Source organism: Talpa occidentalis, unplaced genomic scaffold (genome assembly GCF_014898055.3).
Source record: "Talpa occidentalis isolate TD23 unplaced genomic scaffold, MPIMG_talOcc4v2.1 talOcc4.9, whole genome shotgun sequence".
Taxonomy (NCBI): Eukaryota; Metazoa; Chordata; class Mammalia; order Eulipotyphla; family Talpidae; genus Talpa; species Talpa occidentalis.
In genome coordinates this window covers 12,879,736-12,893,928 of record NW_023605305.1, presented here as the reverse complement: position 1 = coordinate 12,893,928, position 14,193 = coordinate 12,879,736, and positions in this window count along the sequence as shown.

Genomic DNA, 14,193 nt, shown 5'->3' with positions numbered 1-14,193 from the left:
TTTCTTTTTTTTTTTTTTTTAAGATATAATTCACAGTTCACAAAACCTACCCTTTGAAAGTGTACAACTCAATGATTTGAAGTACAGTCTCAAGGTTGTGTGACCAACACCACTATCTAAATCCAGAGCATTTTTATTACCCCCAAAAGAACCCCTACCCTTCTTTCTGATGAATGCTGTTCTTCATCTGCATTTTTTAAAGATTTATTTATTTATTTAATATTTATGTATACAAGAGCTGTATGCATATTGTATGCATATTTATTTATGCATACAAGGGCTATAGGCCAGAGTGCAGGGGATGAGAGGATTCACCAGAGACAGAGTAGAGAGCAGAACAGGCTGATCTACTGAAATACACTGCTGAGGGGAGCAGTGGACAAGACAGGAGAGGTCTGCTGTGCCATGTGGGTTAGCTGTCAGGCTGGGGATCATACTCGTGCTGCAGTGGCTGTCAATAGCTTCATAGTGCTGAGACTTAACCCCTTGCGCCACCAGGGAGGCCCCTGTATTATTGTTTTATCCAGATAACATTGGTGTCCAATATGGTATAGGGACACACTTCTTCAGATCTATGTTACCACATCACACCCCCTAAGATACCCCTAGTCCTCCACCATAGAGCATTGGATTCCCTCCTCACTTTGCTCCCCACCTTTTGACACCTCTTTGGTAGCCTCAATTCTACTGTCAGGTTTCTAGTGTTCAGATAGTAAATATTTTAGATTTTATGAGTCATTCAATGGACAAGTGTTCTTTAATTGAATTTACATTAACACAGGTACAATTTCATGTGAGGAAGAAATTCTGAAATGTTCAAAAGTGGGTCAGGATTCTGGGGAGGTAGTCAAGCACTGGGCAGGCAAGTGGAAAGTCTTAAAGGACAGATTGAGAATAGATCCAAGGGACTAAGAGGCTCCGGTTCAAAATCAGGAATACCAGCTGCATGAGACACCGCCCATTCTCAGCAATCCTGTATTTAAGCATACTGGCACATAGTAGGTCCTTTAGAAGGTGTGTTGTAAGGTGTAAGCATCATGTGCTGCTCTGGAATCTTTTTTCCTGGGGTCATTGACCTGATTTCCCTTGTGGGCACCCCTTTCCCCACTCAAAACTTGCCAAAACTCAGACCTTGCTAATATCCCATCCACTTTGCCATAGTGACAGGCACATGGCCCAGTTTGATCTACTGAGAGTCAATTTGAGGACTTTTCCTGAAACTATTGAGGAATAGTTCCTTTATCTGTTGAGGTAGTTATGCAGGTAAGATGGTCCCCTTGAAGTTACTGGTGGCTGTTTCATCACATTCAGGTACCATCTGTCGAGAATGAAGCTGGTAAGTGGAAAACAGCCTGAATTCAGCTATACCTGAAGCAAAGCTAGTCAGCTGTGAGCCAGTATAAGTACCCCTCCCTCCTATTTTTTACTCAGCCCAAAAAAGTCTTGACAAATAATATACTAAATATAAATGGAATGAACAAATGCATTCTTGCTTTCTCTACACAGCTTGGCTTATAGTAGGTCTTAATCAATTGAATGAGTTCCCCCATTTAAGAAAGATGAAATCTTATGTAGGAAAGAACCACGACTAAGATAACAAGTCTGAAATGCGTGAGCATTTCTGGAGTTCTGTATTCTCATGTGTTCAGAACACCTGTTAAAGCCACCAAGAGCCAGAAAGGACTGGTGTGCCCAGGTGGGACCCCTTGGGTCAGTATCAGGTATCCTCCAGATGGTCCTGTGCTCTCAGATGGATCATCAGACTAAAGGCTCTCCCTAATTGTGCATAGTGGACTCAGCATCACACACTTGGGTGAACACTTGGTCTTCTCTGAGACAAACCTTCAGGAAGTTACCTGGTTTCTAGTAAGTTAAGTTCAAGTATAGTTCAAGCTCATGGCCATAGTCACAGTCTAAACTGGGGGTGTTAACTGGAGTCCATGGACTGCCCCCCACCCCCAAGAGCTCCATGGACATGGACAGAATTCAGGCAGTTTATGAACCTGGAAAAATTATACATCTGTGTTTTCACTGTCTCCTGAGAGTTAGAGCACTTCAGTTATGAATGAAGGCAATAACCACATATTATTAGCAATTCCTATGACTTTGGATCCAAAGTCCCATTTGGATCCCATTATAGTTATTGCAGATATCTTGAAATATTGTTTATGATCATCACAATTTTGAAATTAAAGTAGACATTAGACTAGCCTCCAGACCTTTTAATTTTACATGTTAATAAAGAAGCACTTTTCTTATTACATCAATAGATTAAAAATATATTTTGATAACTATATTTCATTATAATTTGATTCCTTTACAACCCTACATATTTTATGCATTTAAACACATGTTCTGAGGTGTCAATAGGTTTCACCAGATCACCAATCTAGGTCCACAGCATAAAAAGGGGTGAGGAGTCCCCAAACCTGCCCTTTCGTGTTGCTGTGCCCTGAATCCAATTCGTTTTTTTTTTTTTTTAATTATTTATGCATACAAGAGCTGGGGCCCAGGCCAGCAATGTGGGGGGTGAGAGGATTCACCAGAGACAGAGTGGGGAACAGAACAGGCAGACTGACTGAAACACACTGCTGAGGGGAGCAGTGGGCGAGACAGGAGAGATCTGCTGTGCCATGTGGGTTGCTCCCTGGCTGGGCCAGGGATCGAACTCAAGCTGCAGAAGCTGCGGATTGCTTCATAGTGCGGTGCTTAACCCCTTGCACCTCCAGGGAGGCCCTGAATCCAATTCTTAGCCTCAGTGAACCTCAGTCTCCCCATCTACCAAACAGGAACAAGAACACCTGTGTTTTGATGTTATTGTAATGCTCCCATAAAGTACGCACAGTGTCCAGTTTGCTGGCGCAGAGAAAAGCCACACGTATTTATTTTCTTTCATTCACTTTGTGCAGCTCCCAAGTGGCAGCTGCAGCATCAAGACAGGAATTTGGTGCCAGACCTTCCTGGGTTCAAATCCCACTTCCACTTTGATTAGCTGTGTGATCTTGGCTTTCCAAATGTGTTTCCTCATCTTTTAAACAGGGCCACTTCATTCTGGCAATGTTACAGGAGGAAAGGTTTTGTACACATAAAATGCCCCACGTGGCACCTGGAGTAAGCTTAAAAAAATAGAAGCTGCTGGGCCTCCCTGGTGGCTGAGGGGTTAAAGTCAGAGCTATCAAGCTACTGCAGCACTGCAGCAAGAGTTCGATCCAAGGTCAAGGAGCTAACCCACATAGCGCAGCAGACCTCTCCTGTCTCACCTGCTGCTCCCTTTAGTGTATTTCAGTAGATCTGCCTATTCTGCTCTTCACTCCATTTCTGGTGAGTCCTCTCACCTCCCACACTTCTGGCCTGCACCCCAGTTCTTGTATGCATAAATAACAAAATCTTTAAAAAAAAAAAATAGAAGCTGCTGTTTATCACCAACAGCCCCTTCAGTTTGTTTACCAAAAAAAGCTGGACACTGCTGAGCACATACCCAAGTCTTCCTTCCTTTGCCAAACAACCACCCTCATCCTCAGTTGGTGCCTTAAATAGCCCAGTCACACCGTTCTCAGTACAGAGCCAGCGTCCGGGGATTTCTCTTCTCTGACTCCACTTTGCCCTGTCACCCCTCAGGATGAGCTCTGGAGACAGCCTGGTGCTGTCATCATGCACAAAACACTAGGTGGTCAGAGCCAATTGTGTTCTAGACATTGTGTAATAAATGGGGAAACTGAGTCCCAAGGGGATGAAGGGACTTACTCAAAGTTGTACAGATTTCCTTCCAAAAAATTTCCTTTCTTCTGAAGTGATGCAAATTAAGTTACTGTCCTGTCTATAAATTGTTTTATCTCTTCTCTACATCCTGCCTGAGGAAGAGAATGAGGGGGATCAACTCTGTTTCAGAAAAGGGCCAATAGCCAATCTTCAGGCTTTCAGTCAAGCTGAGCTTGAGTTAAGTGCTGTCCACAAACCAGTTCACTCCTCCTCACTTCAACCAGGGAAGCAGGTAAACAACCCCCATCTTATAGAAGAGGATCCCCCAGAGAGGGGGTATTCGAGCCCCAGGTCAGCTAGAGGCTAGAATGCTAGTCCCAGGTCAAGGGCATCAGCAGCAGGATTTGAACCCACAGCTGTCTGATCCAGCATGTGTCCTCATTGCACCCTGCCATCCTCAGGCCCCACCTGCTTCTTGTGTCCACTGAGTTCCTGTGCTTGCTTTCTTTTTTTTTTAAGATTTATTTATTTATGCATATAAGAGCTGGGGTGTAGGCCAGAGGTGTGAGTGGGGGGAATATTCACCAGAGACAGAGTGGGGAGCAGAACAGGCAGATCTACTGAAATACACTGCTGAGGGGAGCAGCGGGCGAGTCAGGAGAGGTCTGCTGTGTCATGTGGCTTGCTCCCTGGCTGGCTGGGGGATCGAACTCATGCTGCAGTGGCTATGGACAGCTTCATAGGTTGTGTCTTAACCCCTTGCACCACCAGGGAGGCCCAACTTATGATGCTTTCACTTCACAGTCTTGCTGTTTGTTGCATAGGGCCAGTACTGCCCCAGCCACCTCCCCTTCCACCCCCCATTCCCTGCCTCTCCATAATGCAGCACTGAGCTCCCATGGTCCAGAGCTGGTGCTGGCTGCAGCTGCTGCAGGTTCCAGCTGGAGCCCAGCCTACAGGCGCCCTGGAGCTAGGCTGACCCACTGTCTACCCATGGGCTCCCTTCTCTCTCTTGCTCCACAGGGAGGCAGAACCTGCTAATTGTGTTTGGGTTGATTTGTGTTTGTGCACAGGGAACATCCACACCCCCCACCACGAAAGCAGAGGGCCTTGGAAAGAAACATAATTAAGGCAATTTAGCATCTTCCTCCAAGGACACTCTTCCTCCATACTACACAGGAGGAAATGTCTTTGGAGGCGCTTTAGAATGTTTGAGGTTTAATTCTGTGGCGCTCACAGCTGGTCCAGTCTGGGAGTGCTGAGGGGAAAGAAGAGAGAAGTACTTTTCTTCTGCCGAGAGCTTGGGTTGGAGGAGAGGGGCCACCCAACGGGGAGTGGGGTTTGCTTTATGATTTTGAGAAGTTTTCATTCTACTTCTGAGCCTCAGTCACTGCATTTTTTTTTAACAAACATAAACAACTTAGTGCTAATTTTGAGAGCGGTCTCATAGATTCAGAATCCAGAGAGATGCTTAACAAGTCCAAAGAGTGAAAATCAGCTCTAACTTTTTGAAATTGCCTTTTGAATGAATGTGTATTTCTACATGGAATTTGGAGAACCCGTTTTGAATGGAACACCTGAGATTTGAAAAGGATGCTTAGAAATCTCAAATGTGTCTGTCAATTAATTTTTTCCATGCCAGAAATTTCCCTCGAATTTCAGAGATTGTCAAGCTGTCTTGCCTTTGGAGAGATGAGAGCTGCTCTTTCCACAATATCTGAAGTTTAAATTTGGAAACAGCATTCATCTATTATTATTATTATTTCCAGGCCACTTTTGAGAACTATATCTACCTTTCAGCTTAGCTGGATCCCAATGAGAGTGATAGGATAAGACTATAAAATAATGAGACTGGCATTTGTTTGGGTTTCCAGCACCAGCCTTATTTCTCTCTGCCTAATTCAACACAGAGAAAGAACTCACTACTTGCCAGATTCCTGTCTGGAAGTGAGAATTAAGTACACATGCACACAGCAGAAAAACCCTTCAGGAACAGGGCCTCCCTTGGTGGCTCAGCGGTTGAGCACTGGGCTGCGAAGCTGCCCGCAGCCTCTGTAGCACCAGTTCAATCCCCGGCCGCTGGCGAGGGTCCCACATGGCGCGCAGACCTCTCCTGCCGCCCGCTGCTCCCCTCAGCAGTGTACTTCGGTCCTTCTGCCTGCTCTGCTCCCGCTCTGGCTCTGGTGAATTCTCTCACCCTCCCGTGCTTCTGACTGTACCCAGTGCTTGTATAAATAAATAAATAAAGCTTTAAAAAAAAAAAAAAAAACCCTTCAGGAACAAGGAGATCATGAGCTTGAGATATACAATGTGGGGAAGGCTGGTAATTTTGCAGACTTAGGGGGTACACTACTGGCCATGCTCTCTAATCCCCTTCAGTTCTGGCATAGGGACCCCTCACTTCAGACTTTGTACTTTTCATGATCTTCCCTGTGAATCAGGATTGCATCTGTCCTCTTCAATCCTATAAGAGGAGGTGCCACAAGTGCTATTTTACAGCTTAAGAAATGGACTCAGGCCAAGTGATGTAGGCCTCAGAGCCAGCTGCCTGGGTTGGGACGCGGTGCTGTCCTTAACTTACTGTGAGAGCTTGGACAACATTGCTGCCTTCTCTGTGCTGTTTCCTCCCTATAAAACAGAGCCAATGAAGGACAGTGCTTGTGAGTGGGTGGGGAGTCTGGTGCGACCCATGTTCCTTGGGCAGCGCCTGGCATCCAGTAAGCCCCCTTGGTGGCTGGAATGGACCTTGTTTTCTCCCACCAGGGACACCTGAAGTTATCTACCTCTCTAAGCCTCAGACTGTCCAGCCATAAAATGGGGGGCAAAGGGGAGATAGTCACCTCTTGAAAAAGCTCCCGTAAGGGTAATTAAGGAATTCTTTAATGTGCCTGGTGCTCAGTGAGGTACCAGAGTGGGTGGTGGGTATGCCCACTCACCTGTGCCTCTGCTGCAGCTTGAGCCCATTCCAGGTCCATCTGAGTGAAAGGAGGCCCCTCCCCCTTCCTCATGGCCACCAGCCTTAGCCCTGCTGTCCCCTCAGATTTCTATTCCCTGATCGAAGTAATCAAGTTCTTAATTAAATTCTCTCCTTAGAAGTCAAGCTTGAGGTAAACAAACAGAAAGCCTCTCCCGCAGGACCTGTCTCTTCTCTACTCCAGGCTCAATGCAGTGATGGTATCTGCTCACCCTAGGACATCCATTCCTTGCTGCTCCTGGGGAATTTCCTGTTGGCTCCTTCCCCGGCTCAGCCCACCCTCTCTGGCCCAGAGGAAATTGTGCTGGGAGGTGTGGGGATGTTATCAGGAGTCTTGGGGCCTGTGCCAGGTAAGAATGAGTCTTGGACTCAGATGGGGAGGGGCAGCTTCAAAGACAGGGAGGAGGGGTGATAGGAGGCACTGAGATAGGGGCTCAGGGACCATCTGGGTCCAAGGTCTGCAGACACCTGATTTCACATACCTCCCTATGTGACATCTTTTTTTTTTTTTTTGAAGATTTATTTATGCATACAAGAACTGGGGTACAGGCTAGAGGTGGGGGGGGGGTGAGAGGATTCACCAGAGATAGAGTGGGGCAAATCTACCAAAATACACTGCTGAGGGGAGCAGTGGGCGAGTCAGGAGAGGTCTGCTGTGCCATGTGGGCAGCTCCCTGGCCTGCCGGGGGATCAAACTCCTGCTGCAGAGGCTGCAGACCACTTCACAGTGCTGTGCTTAACCCCTTATGCCACCAGGGAGGCCCCCTATGTGACATCTTGAGCTCACTTTAATGGACATGAAGAACCACAGGGGGTGAAAAGAGCACTGGAATGGGAGTCGGGAAGCCTGAGTCTAGTCCAGATCTGTTACTAACTCACTGGGTCTCATGGTTCATCATGATCAGGGCAACATGTGGTGTAGGATTGTAACAGGGTGGTCCCCAGGAAAGGGGGAGGTTCCCTGCCCCACCCAAGGGAGGGTGGAGCTGAGCAGGAAGAAGAGAAGCAACAGAAGAGACTGAGGAAGGAAGCAGGATGGAGCCAGGAGACCTGGAGGAGGCGCATGGAGCCTAGAGACACGTGAAGAAACTGCGCTTGTCTTTTGGTCGTGGACAGGGTGACACAGATGTGGGTGAGACCCGTGGGGAGGTGACAATGGCAGCTTTTATACTGATGTTGATTTTGCTCTTTTCCTTCCGGGCTTGTCTGGTTGTTTCTGACCCTTTGCTGTGGGTCCCCACTGGAAGATGCTTTAGACTTGTGGCAGGCTTTGGGGCCTTGCTCTGGGCCGATCCCATATGGATGGACTTTTACCCACGAGGGGACGGGTAACTTTGGGTGCTTCATTTAGAAACTAAATTCTTTGCCTTACCTGTGTTGTTTCCTAGTTTTATTAAAGTTCCTTCCCATTAAAGTCTGCTATATTTTGTGTTGATGCGGCGGATGGCAGAACCCACTTAGAATAGGCAGGTTTGCGGGGTTTGGGCTGCCCCTCTCCCTGTCCTATAACAGGATTACCTGTGAAATGTTATGTCAAGTCCCACACACGGATGGTCTTACTCAATTCTCCAACTTTATCCCTTTTTTCCAAGGAAACTTAGCTTAGAGAAGTGGCCAACTCATGTCACACAGCTAGTAAGTGGTGGAGCTGAGATTCAAACCAGTAGTCTGGTTCCAGAGCCGAAGCTCATAACCGCATTCTCCAGTTAGGTCCTCCTCCTAGCTCTCCTTTTCCCTATCTATAAATCAACAGGAATGGTAAACTCGAACTCCAAAGACCTTTCTAGTTCCAACAATCTGTGCTTTATTCAACATTCCCTGTATTTCCCGGCCCTGGACTGAGAATACAAGCTACACCTCTGTCCTCAGGTTATAAACTCCTTGGGCATAGAGATCACGTCTTAATTTTCCTTGCTGGCCCGGCACCGCTTACCAGGGCACTGTGTAGTAAAGGATCCTGAAGGGAAGGACACGGCCTTGGGGAGCTAGCTTTATCTGGGGTCCCTTCCCATAAAGATAGAGTCTCTTCTGAGTCTGCTTCCTCATCGAATGGAAATACACAACAGCCCTTTCTTCATGGGGTTAGAGCGGATAGTACATGTTGTTGTTAAGCTTTAGTATCAAACTAGGCACATAAAAAGTGCTCCATCAATATTGGTGCCTTTCCTTCAGGCAGTCTCCAGCCTTCGCTTTACCTTGACACTAGCTGGTGGGAGCCGTCCTTGTGGTGCCCACGTAGAAGCTGAGAACCCATTTCCACTGCCGGAGCAAACTCGCTCAGCCAGGACCTCAGCCACCCGCAGGAAGGAAGAAAACAGCGGCAGGTCAGACTGCTGGTTCCCTGGAAATCCCTCCCTGGATTCTGATTCCCATGCAGTCCCTGCTCCTCCCCGCAGATGTCCCCCCTGTCTAGACAGCTCTCCCCTGAACAAACGGCAAACCACAGATCGTCTGGTGACAAAGCTTGGCCAGACGCTCCCCCCCTGACACGAGTTTCATTTAACCCTCTTCCAGAAAGAGGAAGGCTGACACCCCCTTCCCAAGTAGGGAGCATTGTGGGAGCAGGAGCTGCTGCACGGTTTCTTCTTTCATTAACCTACCCCCTCCATTCCCCCGACCCCCACCCCCGGGCCATCATCCATTCATCCTTCTTTGCTCCAGTGCCTGGGACGTTGCAGACTCAGTGCTAGGCATGGGACATCCCTAGATGAATAACCACCCCCCCCCACCCTTCCCAAACTCTCATGCTGGGGGAGATGGACATAAAATAATTGTGAAATGTGTGGCATCCCAGCTGAATTACAGTGATAGAAGTCTCGCTGTGTGCTATGGAGGCTAGATGCATGCGTTGAAGCTGGCCTTCCTCAGAACCCCAGGATGCAGGCACTGCTGTTATGGTCCTTTATACATAAGCCAACTGAGGACAGACTTTAGATCACTTGTCCAGGGCTGAGGTGCCACCAAGTAGTAAAATCAGGATTCCACCTCGGTCTGACCCTGAGCCTGCACTTGTAATCCTCACTGTGCCACTGGGTCTCCACGGAGGGAACCACCCTCCTTGGGCAGTACTTCACAGAAAATCGATTTCAGGACCTGGCTTTAGGGATGAGTCATGGTAGGTCTAGGAAGTATGAAAGATTCTGTATGGAAATGGGGGTCAGAGTTTTCCAGATGGAAGGAAAAGCATGAGCCTGGTCTGAGTGGGCAGGGCACAGAGTAGGGACAGAGCTGGGCCTTTTCAGGAGGCAGGCAGGAGGGACCAAGCTGTCTGGGCAGGAGCTTTAGGGAACATGCCCTAGAAAAGTACAGAGGGCAGTTTCCAGGGGAAGCAAGTGGACCAGGGAGTTGCCCCAGGTTTCTTGAGTATGGTCTGTGAGTGTGGTCACAGCACAGGGGTTGGGATGGACTGTGGATGATGCATCTGAGTTCAGGGGACCAGGGATTCCCAACCTGTCCCATCTAGTCATGCGCTGCCTTGCTCAAAGCACTTTCCTGCCTCCTCAGCTCAGCAAAAGCCTGTGATTCCTTGGCCTAGCATTCAGGACTGTTCATGAGATGGCCCCTTCCTGTGCCTCCGGCCCCACCTGGCCCACTTCCCCCCACTCTGGAAATATCTGCAGTCCTGAATTTTCCCTAAAAGAATTCTCTCTGTAGCCTCTGTGCCTTTGCTCAAGCCATTCCTTCTAATGGGGAGCCTCTCTGCTTCCCAGGCACCTCCTATTCACCCTTTAAGGCTCAGTGCAGGGCTGCCTTGCCCATCACCCAGATGGGGTGTGCTCGCCTCTGAACCTCTTAGGCCCCCCACTAGCTCTCTCCCTTCTCCAACTCTGTGCTGTGCTTATCTGCATTGTCTCCAGGACTCTGAGCTCCCTGGGTGTGGGCACTAAAGTTAACACCTCTGCTGGCCTGGGGTGAAGGCCAAGGCTCAGGTGAACCCCCTCCAGCAGACCTGCCTTTCCTTAAGCCAGCTTTTCAATGGCATTTACCTCGTTGGGCTGCTTTTATTGTTAAAGCAGCTTGGTGGAAGCAGCTGAAACTCTGCGCAGGTTTTCTGTCCCTTCCCTTTCTCATCCCTGCCCAAGGGCAGCTCCTGGAGCTGGCGGGGTCTTTTCCTTGAGGACACACACACAGGTGCCTCTGCATTTACTCTGCCTGGGTGGACCCCCCCCCCCAACTTCAGGGTGTCAGGGACCTGACAGCGGCTGCAAATGCAGGCAGGACCTCTTTCCCCTTCAACTTGGGGCACCAATAGCAGTACCTATTTTGGGAAATGCCTACATTTGGTAATGTTCAATCTTCCTATTTCCTATTTGGGGAAAGAGCCCAGGGCCTGGGTAGGGGAGGCCGAGGTGTGGCTGCCGATAACTCCTGTCTATTTGCTAGTGATTTATTTGCCTGGGATTTGCACCAAGACAAAAAGAACTTTTGCATTATTAATGATCATTGATCACAGCCTTCCAAAATGAGTTGAAAGAGATGAAGGTTCCAGGCCAATCATCAAACAGTAAACCAGGAGGGGGAGGTGTGCAGAAAGGAGGGAAGGGGATTTTGTGGACACAGAAGGACACAGAAGGACACTTAAGACAAAGTCTGGGTGTGCTGCTGTTTCTGGTGTGCCAGATGTCAAACAGCTGCGTGGGCTATCAATAAGCAGCCGCAGTGGGCACCAGCTCTCCCTCCACCCAACTAAGATGTGTCTTGATGACAAGACACAGGGACACAAGGTCCCTTCATAACAACAGGGTCAATTCATCAAGGAGACAACAATCTTAATGTACCTAATAACAAGGCTTCAAAGCATCCAAGAGCAAGCAGACCGAAGCCTGTAAGGAAGGCCAGCCCCACTTGAAACTGGGCATCAGAGTGTCCAGCCTGTGCTGCCTCTGGGAGCGGGTCTTCATGACCCTGTTTGTTGTCAAGTCCTCTCTCAAGCTCAGTTCTCAGGAACCAGGCAGAGGCATGTCAGCACCCCCACACCTGCCAGAACCTGGGGTGGGTGTGCTCAGCATCTGTTGTTTGAATGAGGCAGGAGGCTGCCCTTTCCTGTCTCTCTGACCTCAACTCCTAGTCCTTAACCCCGGAGGACTGAGGTCACTGCCCACCTCAGGATCTCTGCCTCCTGTGCCAGGACTCAGAACACCCTCTCCCTACATTCCTGCAGGGCCCACTCCCTGCCTCCTGCCTTCGCTCAAATGCCACTTTCCCAGTGAGGTCCCCCTCCCGCAAGCCTATTCAAAGTCTGCACCTCACTCTACCTCCCGTTCCTGTTCAATTTTCCTCTGGGCCTTTTACCTTTGTTCATCATGTTGTCCATATTACAGCTCCTATGGGTCCACATCTATTTTGTCCGCTGCTATATCCCCAGTGCCTAGGATGCGTCTTGATTTACCTACAATGTAGATTAATAAACACTTGTTAAGGGAAGGGGGAAATCCAGCTAAGGACGGCCCGGCGAACAGAGACAGACGGAGGAGCCTGGGCTAGGGAAAAGCCCAGCCTTTGCACCAAGCCCCCCAGGGCTCGGCCCGCCTCTCTCCACTGCCGACTGCAGACCCACCCCAGCGCTCTCCTACAGGTGGGGACCGGGGGGCACCGGCTGGGGCCCTGCCGACCTCCCTTCCTAGCGTCCACCCAGCCCCAGGGTGGGGCTGCGGCGGCTGCTCGCGGCTCCCCAGCCCGGAGGGGACTGGCAGGGGCCGCCTCCCTCCAGCGGGCGGGGGCCGGGCGGGGAGGGAGCCTCGCGGGGGAGGGGCCGGGAGGGGAGCGGGAGGAGCGGCGCGCGCGGGAAGGCGAGCGCGGAGAAGCCGCCGCAGGGCGCTGGGAGGGGCGCGGGAGAGGGCAGGGGCCGGGGAAGAGCCCGGGGCGGGGCGGGCGTGCCGGGAGCTCGGCGGGGGGTCGCAGGCGGGGAGCGGCCCCCGCGGGGCGACGCCGCGCTGCGAGGCAGCAGGATCCCGGAGGGCCGGCCGGGGCTCGCACCTGCGCGGCCGGGAGCGGGTAAGCGCTCGGCGCTGAGTGCCGCCCGGGAGGGGCGCGTCGGGTCCCCGCGCGGTCCGGGTCGGGCCGCCGCGGTCGTCCCGAAGGAGCTGGGGCGGCGTGGGGGCGCCTGCTCTGGGGGCCTCGGCGACCCGGGCGTCCCGCCTGCGGCGCCTTTGGGCAGGAGGGGCGCGCGCGGGGCGGAGGGTCCCAGAAGACCAGCCCACCCCGAGGGCAGCGTCGGGGGGACGCCGTCCGGAGCCTCGGATGGAGCGGTGGGCCGGGCCAGCTCCCCGGGGCGGCTGCGGCATCTCGGGCGCGCATCCGGGGCGAGATCCGGCGGGGCGCGAGGTGCGCCCCCCGGGTAGGGGGCTGCGACGCCCCCAATCGGCCCTGGGCGGCGCGGGAAGCGGGGCGCTGCCCCCTGCTGGCCAGGTCGGGGCTCCGCGATGCGGCGGGGCCGCCCCTTTCTGGAGGGGAGTTGGGGTGTCCAGCGCCGAGTCTGGCTTCCAGAACCTGCCGGCCCTGACTTGCTTTGTGACCTTGGGCAGGTCACCGCATCTTTTTGAACCTCAGTTCGCGCATCTATCCAATGGAGGGGATACTTCTCCCGCCCGGCGGGATCTGTGGGAGTAAATGAGATGCTCTGTGCTAATGCCTTGTTATAAACTGTGAAGTTCTCTACAAATCCTAGCCGATCCTAATGTCAGACTGGAAGAGCACTAAGAAGTCTGCTTTATTGCAGATGGGGAGAGTGGGGGGAAATCCTGCCCAAGGTCAAACTGCTTATAAGAGAATATAAGGCTCCAGTCCCTTGCTCACGAGCTCTGGGCAAGTTCAAGATGAAGAGCAGAGGCTCAGCGAGACTGGCTGCATTAGCAAACCCAACCGACTCACTAGCTGTGTGACCTTGGGAAAGCCCTTAGCCTCTCTGAGCCTTGGTTTCCTCCTGTGTAAAGTGGGGGAAAGCATGTCCCCTCACAGGCTTACTGTGCTCAGCGCTGCTGCGGAGCGCCTGGTAGGGACAGCAGCTCAGTCACCAGTAGCCATCATTGCTCGGGTTAGTAGGAGCAGCCTCAGTGTCTTGCTTGGAATTGGCTTCCAAGTGCTTGGAATTCCTAATTGAGCATGTGAGTCTTTGTTTTCCTCTGGACTGCACAGCCACTGGCCGGTGTTCAGCCTTTCTCACAAGGACATCAAGGGACCTGTTACCTACAGCAGCCAGCAACGCCACTTGGACAGCTTGTCCTTCTCCAGCTTTTGGTGTTGTCCAATGGGGGGGAGGGGGAAACAATGGGTGGTCTTTGTCGTGGAGGCATCCAGGATCCAGGACCTGGAAGAGGGCATCAGAGGGCATGGCTGACCAGCTGGACACGGCTGTGACCGACAGCCTCTCTCCTTCCACACTGCCTAGTCCAGAGCTGTTTCCTCCGAGTTAGTCAACTAGCTGCTGGATAAATCATGAGCATGGTCCTCTGGGTCACCCCTTGTTTCCTGGGCCACAGATAGCTGACTCTCTTCTTTGACAATGCTGAAAATTTGAGCAG